We start from the raw sequence: 14,471 nt of genomic DNA, 5'->3' as shown, positions 1-14,471 counted from the left end.
AAAGATGCTAGGGGAGATCCCTATCAAGGACTAGGACCAAAAGCTACAGGCTAAGTATCATGAATTCTCCTGGGTCACATGAGCTTCCTTCCATCATGTAGAGTGGCACGATGGGCTCCTTTGTTGGCATGCTTGGTGATTTTGCAGCTTGTCAATAGTGGACTTGTCTACTATAGAACAAGAGTATGTATACCGGCAAGTCAGTCACTTAAGCAGAAGATATTGTGGGAAGCTCATGATTCCCCTTCCTTAGGACATCCTGGCTATGCCAAGACTCTCAATGCAGTTAGGAAGAGCTACTATTGGGAGAGGCCTAAAGGTGACGTTCTCAAATATGTCACTAAGTTTTTGTCTTGTCAACGTATCAAGTCGAACATGTCAAAATGCCAAGAAAGTTGCAACCACTTGACATTCCCCAAATGAAATGGGAATTCATCAGTATGGACTTTGTTGTTGGCCTACCCCAAGTTCAGGGGGGATACAACTCCATCATGGTTGTGGTTGACATGCTTATTAAGGTTTCACACCTTATTCCAGTAAAGACAAACTATAAAGCTTCAGACATTGCAAGGTTGTTTATCAAGGAGATATTCAAGCTACATGGGATACCCAGAAGAATCATTAGTGATCGTGATTCTCTCTTCATATCACATTTCTGGAGAGCTATCTTTGAAGCCTTTGGGACTCAACTCTATTTTAGCACAGTTTACCATCCCCAAACTAATGGCCAAATAGAGTGAATAAATCAAGTCATCGAGGATATGCTAAGGGCACACTGCTGTCGTGAACCAAAAAGGTGGATTCAATACTTGCCTTTGGTTGAATTTGCCTACAATTCTTCTTACCAACAAAGCATTCAGATGACCCCTTTTCAAGCATTGTATGGTCATGACTGTCAAAGTCCCCTAAACTTCTCAGATCCAACCTTGAGGGTTGAAGCTTCAAGGCAGATGGTGGAAAAGATGGATGACCAAGTAAAGTAAAAAAGACAGGACATCCAAGCCACCAAGGATAGATAGAAGGCATATGCGGACTTGAAGTGTCAAGATAGAATCTTCGAGGAAGGAGACATGGTCTTCATTCGCGTACGCACAAAGAAGAGTTCCCTATCCTTAGGAGATTGCAAGAAGCTAAGTCCAAGGTATTGTGGACCATACAAGATCCTCAAGCGCCTAGGACCTAATGCTTATAGACTGCAACTCCTTGAGAACCTAAAGGTTCATCATGTATTCCATATCAGCCTATTGAAGAAGTATGTACCTAATCCTAGCCATGTACTTGATGACCAACAAGTTGTAATGCCTAGTCAAGGAGTCCTTGAGCTACAGCCTGACAGGATCTTAGATGTTAGGGAGAGACAAATGAGATCCGGAACCTTGAGAGAATGCCTCGTCCAGTGGAAAGATTATCCTGAGGGGGGTGCCACTTGGATAGATGAAAGCACTCTCAATATCCCCAATTTATCTCGAGATGAGGACATCTCGATTCCTCCAAGGGAGAGAGAATGTAACATTTTTGCTGAAAAATATTACGAGCCCGCATGAGTTTCATGTAAGGAAAATTTCGGCATCGGAGTTAGGGATGGTGCGACTTTTATGTCGTACACAACATGACCCTCCACTAGTGAAAATCAGGTCTAAGGACTAAGAAACCCGCATATCTTCATGAGAACCTCCTCTTGGGAGGAGATCAAAATATAATAATATGTTTATTGCAAATTTATTTATTTTTTAAATCCTCCTCCCCCCAGTCAAAGCATGGCTAAGGGAAGAGGATGGGCTATGATAAGAAATTATAGAGGTGGAGGGGAGGAGATTGCATGCAGGGGGCCATGTGGGGGAGGGAGGCCTTATCCCCCTCTTCCTATAAATACCCCTCTATGGGTTGAAGAGAATAAGGGGGAAGCTAAGTCGTGACTGCACCAGACTATGGTAAGAGAGGAAATCGGGAGGCTATCAGAGAGGGGGAAGCTGAGGAAGTTGGTGAAGGAGGAGTAGAGCAAGCCACAAGATTGTGGAAGGAGCCGCCAACCACCATGCCAAGGTGTGGAAGAGGAGGGCGCTGTTGAATCTGGCGTCAGGGAGATAATTATGAGCTTGTGAAGCTGTCACAGGATGCCACCAGCTGCCAAATCGATGGCTTCCTCTTCCCTCCACGTGTTTTACCACGCCTACAAAAGCTTCAAGAAGCTTCTTGAAAGCTTCTAAGGGCCTCCTCCAAGCCCCCCTTCCCATGGGATTTCCCATGCAAGTCCCTTTTTGGGCCATTTACTCCGGGGTTCTTCAAAACCTTTTATTTTGCTTGCATCCTCAAGAATTAAGCCCCTTTTTCCCCCTTGGGTTCCCCATAAGCTCCCATTAGCCCGGGTTTTTAAACTCCCTTCCCGTGGACCCTTTTCCATTTCCCCTACAAAGCGGTTTTTACAAGTTTTTACAAACCGGGGACTTAAGCACCCTTTCCCCCCTTGCATTCTTACACAAGGGGTTTTTACCCCAGGAAGTTAAGCCTTCCCCTTGCCTCCCCCGGTATTTAAACACCCCTTCTCGTGGAAATCCCTACTCAAGTTCCTATTACTCCTGGGCTTCTTTAAAACCCTTTTTCCATTGGCCCTTCTTGTGCAGTCTTTAAACCCCCCTGGAATTTAATCCCCCTTTTTATCCCTTACATCTCCGGGAATGAAACGTTTTTTCCCCTTGCACCCCCCAAAATCCACACTATCCGGGTTTTTAAAGGCCTTCCATAGCATTTCCACAAAGCCTTTTTACACCCCCCGTTTCCTTTTATATCCTTCCCACACAAGTCCTCTAATAGCCATTTTGTCCCTTCCCATGGAGGCCATTTTATATCTATAATTTTCAAGTTTCCTTTCCCTTGAGTCCCCCAAAAGCCATTTTTCCGATTGTAAAGTCCTACCCATGGTGTCCCTATTAAAGTCCATTAGAACCCGGAATTTAAAGGATATTTCATTGCATCCGTCACAAGACAAATCTCCTTGCCGGGTTTAAGGGCTCTCCCATTGAACCCTCCTAAAGTTAACTTTTCTTCCTCTGAGCTTCAAGGAAGAAGCCTATAAGGTCTTCGCGTACGAGGGGTAACGGGCCAAGATCATAAGTCTGCAGCCAAGGCAAGAAGGTCGAATTCTCAATGGCACCTAAAAAGGCACAAGGCGCAGCCGCAAGAGGATCATCTCCTAACATTCATGTGGACATTTCACCGAACCCATAAGTCTAGGTTTTCTTCCTATTTCTTGATTTATGTCGAAGTATTATCAACATGCATGGTTAATTCATGGAATTAGGTTGCACTTATGCTTGTCAAATCCACCGAGTTTGATAAAGATGCATTTTTACGCTTGAAATAAATTGGCTAACTTAAGGAAATAACTCACAATTGAAGAATCGATCATTTGTATTTCTCAAAGAGACGAACGGAAGAAGAACATAAGATGTCTATGCATTCTTAGCAAGTTGTTTCTATACAGTGCAAATTATCGAATCTAGATCAACTAATGACCATCTTTACAAGTCGAAATTATTGTAGTACACTTTGATTATGCATGGAAAGATTAAATCGCATGTCGCTTTATTAGACATCTCTTCTTCGCAATGATTCATTAAAGAAGGTTGCTAACAACCATAGGAAATTGCAATGCATGGAAATGATTCTAGAGCAACATGAAGTAGATTAAACTCTAGTCAATTGGCATAAATCTCAATCAACTACATAAATAGTTACGAAAGGTTGTGTAATGCTCATTCAGCACATACAAATATCTCATTCAGAAATGAAGTTAGGGAAAGGTTGTAGGGTTTGTTTTAACATAAACCCTAAAAGCCTAGCAGCATGAATCATGAATGCATTCTTTAGAAGGATCAATGGAAATTATGCCGTAACTTAACATACGCTTTGATCCTAACCAAAAAAGTTAGGGTTTGTAAATCTAATCATGCGTAGGCAATGAATCATGTGGTTACGAGAATGGCATCATAATTATCTTCATGAGTAGACAAGTAAATTGGTTTACCCTAAACACCTAAACCGAGAAGGAATCACTTAGGAATGGTTAAATCAATGCAACATACCCCAAGTGCTAACTAGGATTTAGCACGTTGAGGACGTGACCTAGACGCACTTATTGCCAAGACAAAACTCTCGTATCCTTAAAGACTTGCCCACATTCACGGAATGTAGGGACAATAGGACATATTTGCAAGAAATGATCTAGGGTTTCTACCCTAAGGATCGCTCGCTAAAAAGATGAAACTCGATTTGAATTTGGAACCGTAGGACTGACAATGTCGGCCTAGTGCAATCAAGAACGGATTGTTATGAAGACACCCTAACCATGTTTCATATCTAATCATGATTCCGTTAGAAGACGTCGTTTGATGGGTAAAATAGTCCCATGGATTAGATACGACACTTGTGCAACATATTTCAGAGTCGCATGATCTTGTGATTTGATCATAAGGGAATGGCCAATTTCCTCAGAATGAGATTGGCAGATTCTTGCGCAAGTTTATCTTGCAAGAGGATGAGTAGTCATCCTGACATAGCACCTTTCTTGGGAAAAGTGACCAAGATAAGGGGATTAGATATTTGCTTGGAAGTAAAGGACCAATCAATAATTTGGAGCAACATATTTTCTGTTAATAGAACTTAAGGTATTGGTTAAGTTGGGTTAATAGGGTACGGCTCTAACCTAAAGACATAAGGGTTAACAAACAAACCCTTGGGGATCTTGCTGATTCACAATTGATCCCAGATTGAGTGCTCGATGCCTTCGGAAAGAAGGATTCACTCCTTAGCAGTTGGCCAAATAATGACCACTGGAAATGATTGTGTTTGTAACAGTTTAAAGAGCACTGTTTTCTTTGTTTGCTCGAGGAACTAAAGGTTGAAAAGATATTTAATGCTTCAGGTTGAAGGCCTGAAGGGAGAGATAGCCTCAGTTACCCCCGACTGTCTGCCTAACCCTAACCAAGGGGGGTTGTTAACCGCGTCGGGAAGGTGGACCGAACCTACCACAAGAGGACTCTCCATTGAGCGCTACTTGGAGTAGGATGATGGTTGGGTGCCAAGGGGGCTCTGGCCGTAAATCCCTCACCTTTGGGGCCCTGCACAAGAGGCCAACGTGACTCGGGATTGGATCTCGAGGCTCGCATACTATTCTACAGGCGGAATCTTGGATTAGTAATCCCTATGGATTGCTGGATAGCCTTCAAGCGGATTATGGATAAAATCCTACGGGCTAGACTTTATATATGTATTCCAAAGATAAATATGATAAACTGTTGAAAAAGAACTTGTTTGACATTGTTTTTCTATGTCAAGTGCTATGATTATGTGAAGGAACCGGTGCCTAATGGACTAATTAAGGAAGCTGCTCGATGCATGTCCAACTAAATGTGATAGATACTTAGATAACTAAAACAACTTAAGGAAAGTGCAGCGGATGTGGCCATGGGTCCGTCCTACGGATGGGTGGTCCCGGTTGGCCAGGAACTTTTCTCAATCACGATGGACAGCAAGAGGATCATTTCAAAGGAAATTAATAGCAAGGGTGCTGACCTAGAGTCTAAGTTATAATAATCCCAATTTACGCTATTTTAGGGGAACGGAATGAGACTATGCCTTATGGCAGAGAGGTGGAGCCTTGCATCCCTCTCGTTTCCCATTCTCCTTGAACCAAGTGCAGCATGATTGGGCTTCGGCCCGGGCGTTTCTGCGTAAAGTAGTTTGCTCGGGGTTCGATGCTAGTTACCGTTTAGGAAATGACCATTAGGGGAAACCCTGATTTAGGTCGGCCAGAATACTTCCGCTACATGGCAGACGCAGAAAGTCCTAGATTGCAAACCCCGTGACATTCCATGGGAGTGCCGGGCGGAGCTTTTTAGACCTCCTTTCTGATGGACTGCTAAGATGTGTCCTCAAGGGAATAGGTGGACATGTTACAGTTTTATATAGATATTAGCTAGGCAAAGGAAAGAATTTGCAATCTAGCCAGCTAATAAGTTGTAAGAATTCAAGTGTTGTCTCTCCTATGGTAAAATTTTATGTGCCACATGTAGCATGGAAGGTAAACATATATCACAACAACTATTGTGTCGTAGAAAATTTCTTAAGTATGCATTAAATTCCCAAATGGATACATCTATTCCAATGCCCAAAGATTGCTTGCCAAAGCTTATAGATTTGCTAAATGAAAAGATATGCATGAAGAACTTGGAGTCCTCTTCAGCCCCATACTCAAATCATTGGTTTATTGTGCCAAGAATGTGGCTTTTAGATTTCTTCAAGAAATACAACCATCAATAAAGTGACCATAAGAAATGTGGGTGTAGATCCTGTGGTTGATGAATTTGCAGAGGCTTTTGCACGTAGAGCGATCTACTCTTTGGGTGATCTTTACTCATGGTATGATCTTTTTCAACTTGTAGTTGAGGGCAGGGATCCCTTGGGGTTAGTATGGATGTGTACTCTCCCACATGGTGCAATGAACTTAGTGGCACACATGACAAATGCTATGAATAGGGTGTTCAAGGATTTTATACCATCATTGGAAATTCCCATCTTGGACAATGTTACGATCAAAGGATGTGTAGTGGATTTTTTAAAAAAAGAAGTGGATGCTCATGGTTGTTGATGGTTTTTAAAAAAGAAGTGGATGCTCATGGTTGTAGTGGATTTTTTAAAAAAAAGAAGTGGATGCTCATGGTTGTAGACAGTTTTTTATAAATCATATTATTCATTGTGAAAGAATTTTGATGCATTTGGAAGATGTGCACTTAATCCTTTATGGACAAACTTAGTAGTCTTTGGATTTGAAAATGTGTTAATTTTTCAACAGATATGTGGGGCTTGTAGAAGAAGACCAACACTAGTGAAAATAGATGGAATTGATAGAATGCAAGATGTATGCATGAATGTATCAGAGGTGCATAAATTCTTGGGTTTGTGCATGTTCTATTTGATATGGATCCCTCACTTTGCACATGTAGCTGATGCTTTGTATTAGCTCTTGAGGAAATGTTAGAGGTTTCACTGGAAAAGGAAGCATAAGAAAGCAATGAAGAAATTGAAGCAACTCTTGAAATCTTCTTCTACATTGAGAAAGGCTTATTATTCACATGGGAATCCTATCATTATTTTTGTATATATGAGCCCAACTGGGATTGGGGATGGACAATCGGGCAAGATGATGAGGAAAGGCAAAGATATGCAATTTAGTTTGGTACTAAAGTACTGATTGAACGACAGAGAAGGTATCCATAGATATAAAGAGAATCATGGAAAATTGTGATAGCCCTTACATGTGATATGGAGTATTTAATAGATTCTTGTGTAGTCATTAAGACTAATTGTTTGTTGGTATTGGGTATGACTACTAGTTGTGCTACCCCAGACATTGCTATGCTCCGGTGGATTTTGCATACATAAAATTTTTGAACCCTAAATTTTAGCTTATTGTAGGAAGAGATAACCTAGTGGTAGACATGTTATCTCAGGCATGCTATGAGAATGAAGATGAGATGATAGATGAGGAGGAAAAATATGACTTTTTTACTGCTAAAATGATGTTTTGATTAGTGAAACCAAATTGGTATTTGTTGTAACTATATGTATAGCTCTCATTAATGCAAGGACAACATTAAATGCAATAAGTTCAAAAACTATTTGTCAAGTATAAGTGCTATAATAGTGAATTTAGCAATGCAAGGAGTTGCTACAACAATAACAAAAGCTTGCATATCAAACAAAAAACACTTTAGATGCTACATATATTATATAGAAGTATTTTTGGAAGAAAATTTTGTAAGAGAGCGGCTAATAAATAGTCAATATCTCATCACATCAACAAAGACAGAAGAGTGGTTGGATGAGGAGTTTAAGATGATCAAGAGGAAAGCTTAGTATGGGTTTTTCTTAAAAGATGGATACTTGAGGAAACATATTAAGAAGAAACAACATATGACATTGCGAGTTCTAGGTGATAGAGCTTCACAAGTAAACATTATGTAAGAGTTTCATAAAAGCTTATGGGCTAGCCATAGAAGCATTTGGGGTACTTTTGCAAATATCAAAAGAAATATATTGGTGGTAGGGCGGTATGTATAAGGATGTTTCTCACTTTGCAGAAACATGTACAATATGTCAAATGTGATCTTCTATAAGACATAAAGATGGATTGCAGCCCACATATCCATTGTCTCTTCATTTTAAGTGGGCGGTGGATTTAGTCACAATGCCTATAGGTCTTTGGCAAATGAGGTATCTTATACATGCTCCTAAATTCTTGACTAATCAAGTGGGAGGGAGAGCTCTATGTACCAAGACAACAAATAAAGTGTGTACTTTTCTCTTACAAGAGATCTTTTGTTGGTATGGATGTATGGGAAAAATTACTGCAAATAGGGTAAATTGGATGTAGATGAAGCCCATAATTTCTTACCACGATTGTTGGGGATAAATTAACTTTAGCTTATAACTCTGAAGAAAATGAAAAAAATGAAAGAGGTCACCCACCTACTGTGAAGGCATTGGCAAAAGCATGTGAAGAGAAGGTAAAAGAGTGGTCATGATTGATCCCTTATGCTTTGTGCGCTAACATAACAACTCATAGTGTTGTTACAAGATATATGCCTACTGAATTGATGTATAGTCAAAAACCTATCATTTCAATAGAAGAGATGATAGTTACATGGAGTGTGCTACCTTGGGAAGAGGAGCTGAATCGAGGGGATCTGTTGGCCTTATGTATTAGATAGTTGGAAAGGATGTCAGAAAACATAGAGGCAATAGTTGCAAAGTTAAAGGCAGCAAGGATATAGAACAAGAAATGGTTTGACAAAAGATGTAGATTGAGGCCAAGAACCATACAAGGTGGGGATTGGGTGCTAGTTTATGACAATAGTTTCGGCAACCAACAAAATGCTATATGTCAAGTCTCCAAATGATGGTTCAAACCCTATGTGGTAAGACAAGTATTTGATAATGCTAATTATGCATTAAATGAGCTAGATGGGACAACCATAAGAATTTTAGTAGTAGGAAAAATAATAAAATTATTCAATAGATGGGAATCTACTATCAATGAGTTACCAGAATTGGATGAGAATAACGGCCATGATACAAGGGCTAGCGAAGAAGTTATGGAAAATGAAGAAGCAAAGGATATAGTTGCAAAGGATGAGGAGGACTCTAAATCTGGTGACAACTAGGACTTTGAAACATACCGAAGGATGTGTAGGTCCAGAGGAGGTGGATGTAGTGCTACTACATGGACACAGTACGAAAAACCTTGGAGTTCATCATCATCTATCTTTCTAATTAATGTAGAGAGTCAATGTCATATTAGTCATTAGTGTTAGTGTCCCTAGTATGGATGGTTCAAAAATATTGGATTTTTAGACAAGTTTTTCTAATGCTTGGAGATTTCTTGGGAGTAGTAGTAGACATTGTCTAAATAATTAGAGAATCATTTATCTTGGCATTTAGCTGATCATTCTGAATCCTTGAGCTTTTTCTTTATCTTGTGTAAAGGCTTTGGCAGACTTGGCAAAAAATTTTATGATTGATTCATGATGTATGGACATGTCTTGAAGAGAACTTGATTTCTAGCATTCTTGAGATTTATTTGAATCTCACGCATGTTATTTTTCTTATCTTCTATCTCCTATTATCTACTTTCTTCTCTCTCTAATCCCCTTTCGATATAACCTTTCGACCAAAATCCCTCCAACAATGCTAGACTTGTAATTTTCATGGTATTATAAACACCCATATTAATGCACTTTTGTGTGTAGTTTTCACGTGCTTCCTCACATGACAAATGTGTTCTTTGTATAGGAAAAAAAAACAAGTTGCTAGTTGTAGAATGGCTATAGCTACATGTCTACAACCAATAACTCTTTGATTTTTTTTCTATCCTTCTTATGTAATGTTGGCATGAGCTTTATGAATTGTGTCCACATATTAAGAAAAGACTATACCCATTAACATAAATTGAGACAATTAAATGAACACAATCCAATTGAGTAAATGTGGCTTGTACTATTACTTAAAATATGTAAAAGACCATTTTGCATGATTTTCATCCATCTATTGTCGCTTCAAGTACCTAGCATGCTACGATATACATCAAGGTCATATATTCTATGAAGAATTGTCACCACTCCCTCTCCCTCTTTATCATTTCCATCATTGATTTGATCATCCTCATCCTTATCACCATCATTATTCTCAACATTTCCCTTTCTTCCTCCATATCACCCCCTCCTACACCACTCCTTTGCTCTCCAACCACCTCATTGTATTGTTAGCCCTATAGATATGCAAATTTTAGGCTTAGAATAGTGATATGATTTCAAATTATTTCACAAAAGAAACAACCTAACGAGTTCTTTTTATCATGATTTCACACAACTATTGCTCTATTTTCACTTGAAGCTCAAAAATCTCATCATTTTCTCTCTCCTACCACCTGTAACAACCCACTGCCACTCCAATCTACTGTCCCAGCATCAAATCAAGGAGGAGAAGAACCTAGATTCATTGATGGAAGATCAATGACCTCGAACTAAGAAGATTTGAGTTCAACATAAACCCGAACATAGTCTTTACATAGTGTGTTTTCACACTGTCATTACTTGTGTCTCTTGACACACTGTAATCTGCTCTTCCACTGATACAATCTAAGAATTATGGAGTTATTTGCTACTTCTCCAGCCCTCTAACATGGGAAAAGATTCTCCAACTGCTCGCTTCAAAGGAGTTCGGTTTCATACCAGGCGCAGACCTGCATCAAACTCATCCTGATGAAGAAGGGCCTTTGGGCCATTACTGCTAGAAAAGAAAAGAAGCCTTGTGATGCGTACCTTGCAGTCACTTGGCAAAAGAATGATGATAAGGCTTAGGCCATTATCAAAATGGAGCTAGACAATAGCTATATCTACAATGTGGATAATTGTGACACTTCACAGGATACATGGCAGAGACTTGACACTTTGTTTGGTGCATAGTCTAAATCATCAAAGTATGGTCTCTTGATTGAGTTTTTTAGGCTTGAAATGAAGTCCAGCAAATCACTTTCCACACATCTAAATTACATGGAAGGACTTCTAACCCAAATTGCGGGAATCAACATTAAAATGGAAGATGTTTGCATAGGTGTTTTACTTAAAAGTTTACCGCCTGAATATAATAATGTATCAACAACTCTAATCAACATGCCAAACCCTAAACTTGTTGATATCTAGGCATCACTAATAGAGGAGGAAAATAAGCTAAAAACTAAGGAAGAACCAAGCACCTCTAGGGATGAACATGCATTATATATTGGCAACATGTACAAAGGCAAGAGGGATCAGCTCTTCTATGACTTCTATAAAAGGACCAAACACACCGAAAAGTTCTGCCACACCAAAACAATGTCCCAAAAGGCCTATCTAGTTATAGTCAAAGAAGAAGAAGAAAATGAAGCAAAGGAGGAGGAGGAAGAAGAAGAAGACCACCAGGAGAAGGACAAACCTCATCAATCATTCTATTTAGATAGAATTTTTTAGCTTTGTATTGCCTAACCCTAATGCTTCCGACATAAACTTATAAACTCCTCAAGTAGCCTTGTACTACATCCTCTGGATGACCATCATGTTTGTGGTACCCACACTTAGCCTTTTGTGTATCAGCCTCTCATGTTTTTCCATGTTTATGGTGTGCCCACACTTTGCAGGTGTTGCTCTCACTAAAGCCTATTCACACTTTGTACTTCAAGTTGTGATTGAGGAGGGGTATTGAGATATTTGCAATCACACCTACTTCAGTCCCTTTGTAAGGAGCAGTGAGGGCTCAAGACAACTAGAATCCCATATGCATAGTAGGAGAAAGTGCCACCACTCAATTCCTATAAAGCATTGTACTTGTGCTCTTTTTCTAAGTAATGATAGTACTCTTTTCTTTCCAGTAAAGTGTCCATGTCACTGTCCACACAAAGATTGTGTTTATGAGTCCAAGTCTCAATCTTGGAACCTAATTCACTTGTGTGATAATTTTTTATTGTCAGGGTCAATGTCTTCATGAGTTTCTTCTTCTTGTTTAAACCTCCATAGCTTCTGCATTTGCCATGCTCTAGACCCCATGTATTTTAACATCCACTACAAGAACTTCCAAGGAATATGTGGCTATCTCAATATCAAACTGCAACTTATATCCTAGTTGTGAACCACTTGTTTGCCCCTTGCTTGCTATCTTGTTTTTTCTCCTGCGAAACCTCTTCCATAACATGCTCGAGAGGTAGCTAATTTGTATCTTTAGGAAAACCCACACTTCTTCTTATCCCTCCCTTAGATATCCTTGCATTATCTTCATCTCTCTTCTGTTTCTCTTCCACAAATACATCTGTGTTTTTCCCTTCTGCTAAATATGCATCCATTGAATATGCATCTATCGATGCTTCCCAACCAGTTATGTCATAAATTTCTTGCCTTGCATGAGATATTTTACTATCAATAACTTTTCTCTTTTCAGCTGCATGCAAAGCATATTTCCATATTATAGCCTTCGAACTTGGCTGGGCATTCTATCCAATTGAAGCAAGAGGCAATCTCATTTCTTTTGCATGGATCTTGCCATATTTCCAAAAGATGACCAGTTGTGTGAAGGCCTCCTGATAATTAGCAGCACAATCCTTCCTTTCATGCTACAAACTATCACACTGCATACACCATTTCCCTAGTTTGGGGGCCATTGCTCATCCCCTTTCCTCTTGTTCTTCTTCATCTAATTTTGTAACCTTTAACTAAAGATAATTCATGCCTTTGACAAATTCATCTAATACATCTTTCTCCCTAATGTTGAGAACAACAAGTGCAACCATAGCATTATCCACATAAGTGGACAGCTTAGTGGATACATCAATTGTTTTTCTCCTAACAGTGGGCAAGCTAGATACATTCAACCTTTCTCTTATTCTTTTCTTTTTCACCAATGCAGTAATAGCTTCCTTAACATGCCTCCACTCTATTTTAAGCCTTGTCTCTATAGTCTGATCCTCTAACAAATCATCAAGTTTCTCTTAAAGCTCAGGATCTTCTACTTGTAGAAACAATTCAATTTTCTAACTTTCAAGAGCTTGATGTTCTACAAGATCTATCTGCTCAAACCGACTTTCAAATTCTCTTAGTAATTCTGTAGTTATAAGACCCTTATTGGGTTGTATAACTCACTCTTAGAAAGTCTTGTGCGTAATCAAATTGGTGTCTTCAATGTAAAATCTTCCTTTAGTGTCTTCTTGAAACCTACCAAGTCAGCATCCTGCCTATACAATTCAGTAATTCACACTTTCAATTCATGTACAATGACTCGTATAAAATACTCACTCCATGCAAGTTGAGCTATCCTAAAGAACTCCATCTTTTGAGCATAGGTATGTAAATATGCAGATACATTCTTGCCATTGAACAACTTCATATCATGCTCTATTGCCAATTGATCACAATAATTTCTAATTGAGCATACGATTGCATCACCTGTTGTTATTTTATATGCATAAGCATGTTCATATTTTGCACTAACTACTACAAAATATTACTAGAATTCGTGCTTGAAGATTCTTCCATCGTGTCTTTCCTTCTGATGATCTTTCATGTCGGGTTCACCAATGTCGGAGGGGTTCTAGTGGAAAAATAATATTCACCAAGGATCAGAGAGAGAAGGAAGTAGAGAATAGGAGATAGAAGAGAAGAAAAAGAATAGGTAAGAGGTACACACGATAAAGACAAAGCACAATGAATCAAATCCCTATGAATTGATAAAACCGAAGATTTCTTATCTTGTACTACTCATCAAAAGCAATCTCCAAGCATTAGATCTCCTAGATCTCCTAGAGCTCCCTCATACACCAAAAATGTGCATCAAACATTGTCTTCTTCTCTACTACTCAAACCGCAAATCTGGTGGTTCCATTGGCACCTGATTAGATATCTACCTATTCAAAGTGTTGTTTGCTGCCTGTAAGTTGCGATCACACTATGCATGATTTCTCCAATCCGTCTTTTTGTATGAAATCTCCAAAGTTGGTTAAAAAGCCACTCTCTTTTTATATGCCATTGTATTCTATAAGTTTCTATAGCCTTTTAAGATATTTACAATAAATAATATCAAAAATATCAAAAATGGACTAAACTTGTCCAAAAATCTAGTATTTTTAAACCATCCATATTATGGATACTAACACTAATGACTAATCTGGCATTGACTCTCTAGATCAATAAGAAAGTCAAATGACGATGCACTCTAGAGTTTTTCACATTGTGTTCGCATAGTGGCACGATGTACAATGTTCGCATAGTGGCACGATGTCCTGCTACTACGCATTCGAGGTGTGTAATCCACCAAAAAGTTTGTGTGTGTGACATTTGTTACTTTGTGCATACTTAGTCGTTGTGTTTGCATTTTGTTTTGCATGGGCCGAA

This window comes from Lygodium microphyllum, chromosome 7 (genome assembly GCF_053477565.2).
Source record: "Lygodium microphyllum isolate KBCC chromosome 7, Lygodium_microphyllum_v1.1.10, whole genome shotgun sequence".
Lineage (NCBI taxonomy): Eukaryota > Viridiplantae > Streptophyta > Polypodiopsida > Schizaeales > Lygodiaceae > Lygodium > Lygodium microphyllum.
The sequence above is the reverse complement of the archived record's forward strand: the minus strand, read 5'-3'. Positions refer to the sequence as shown.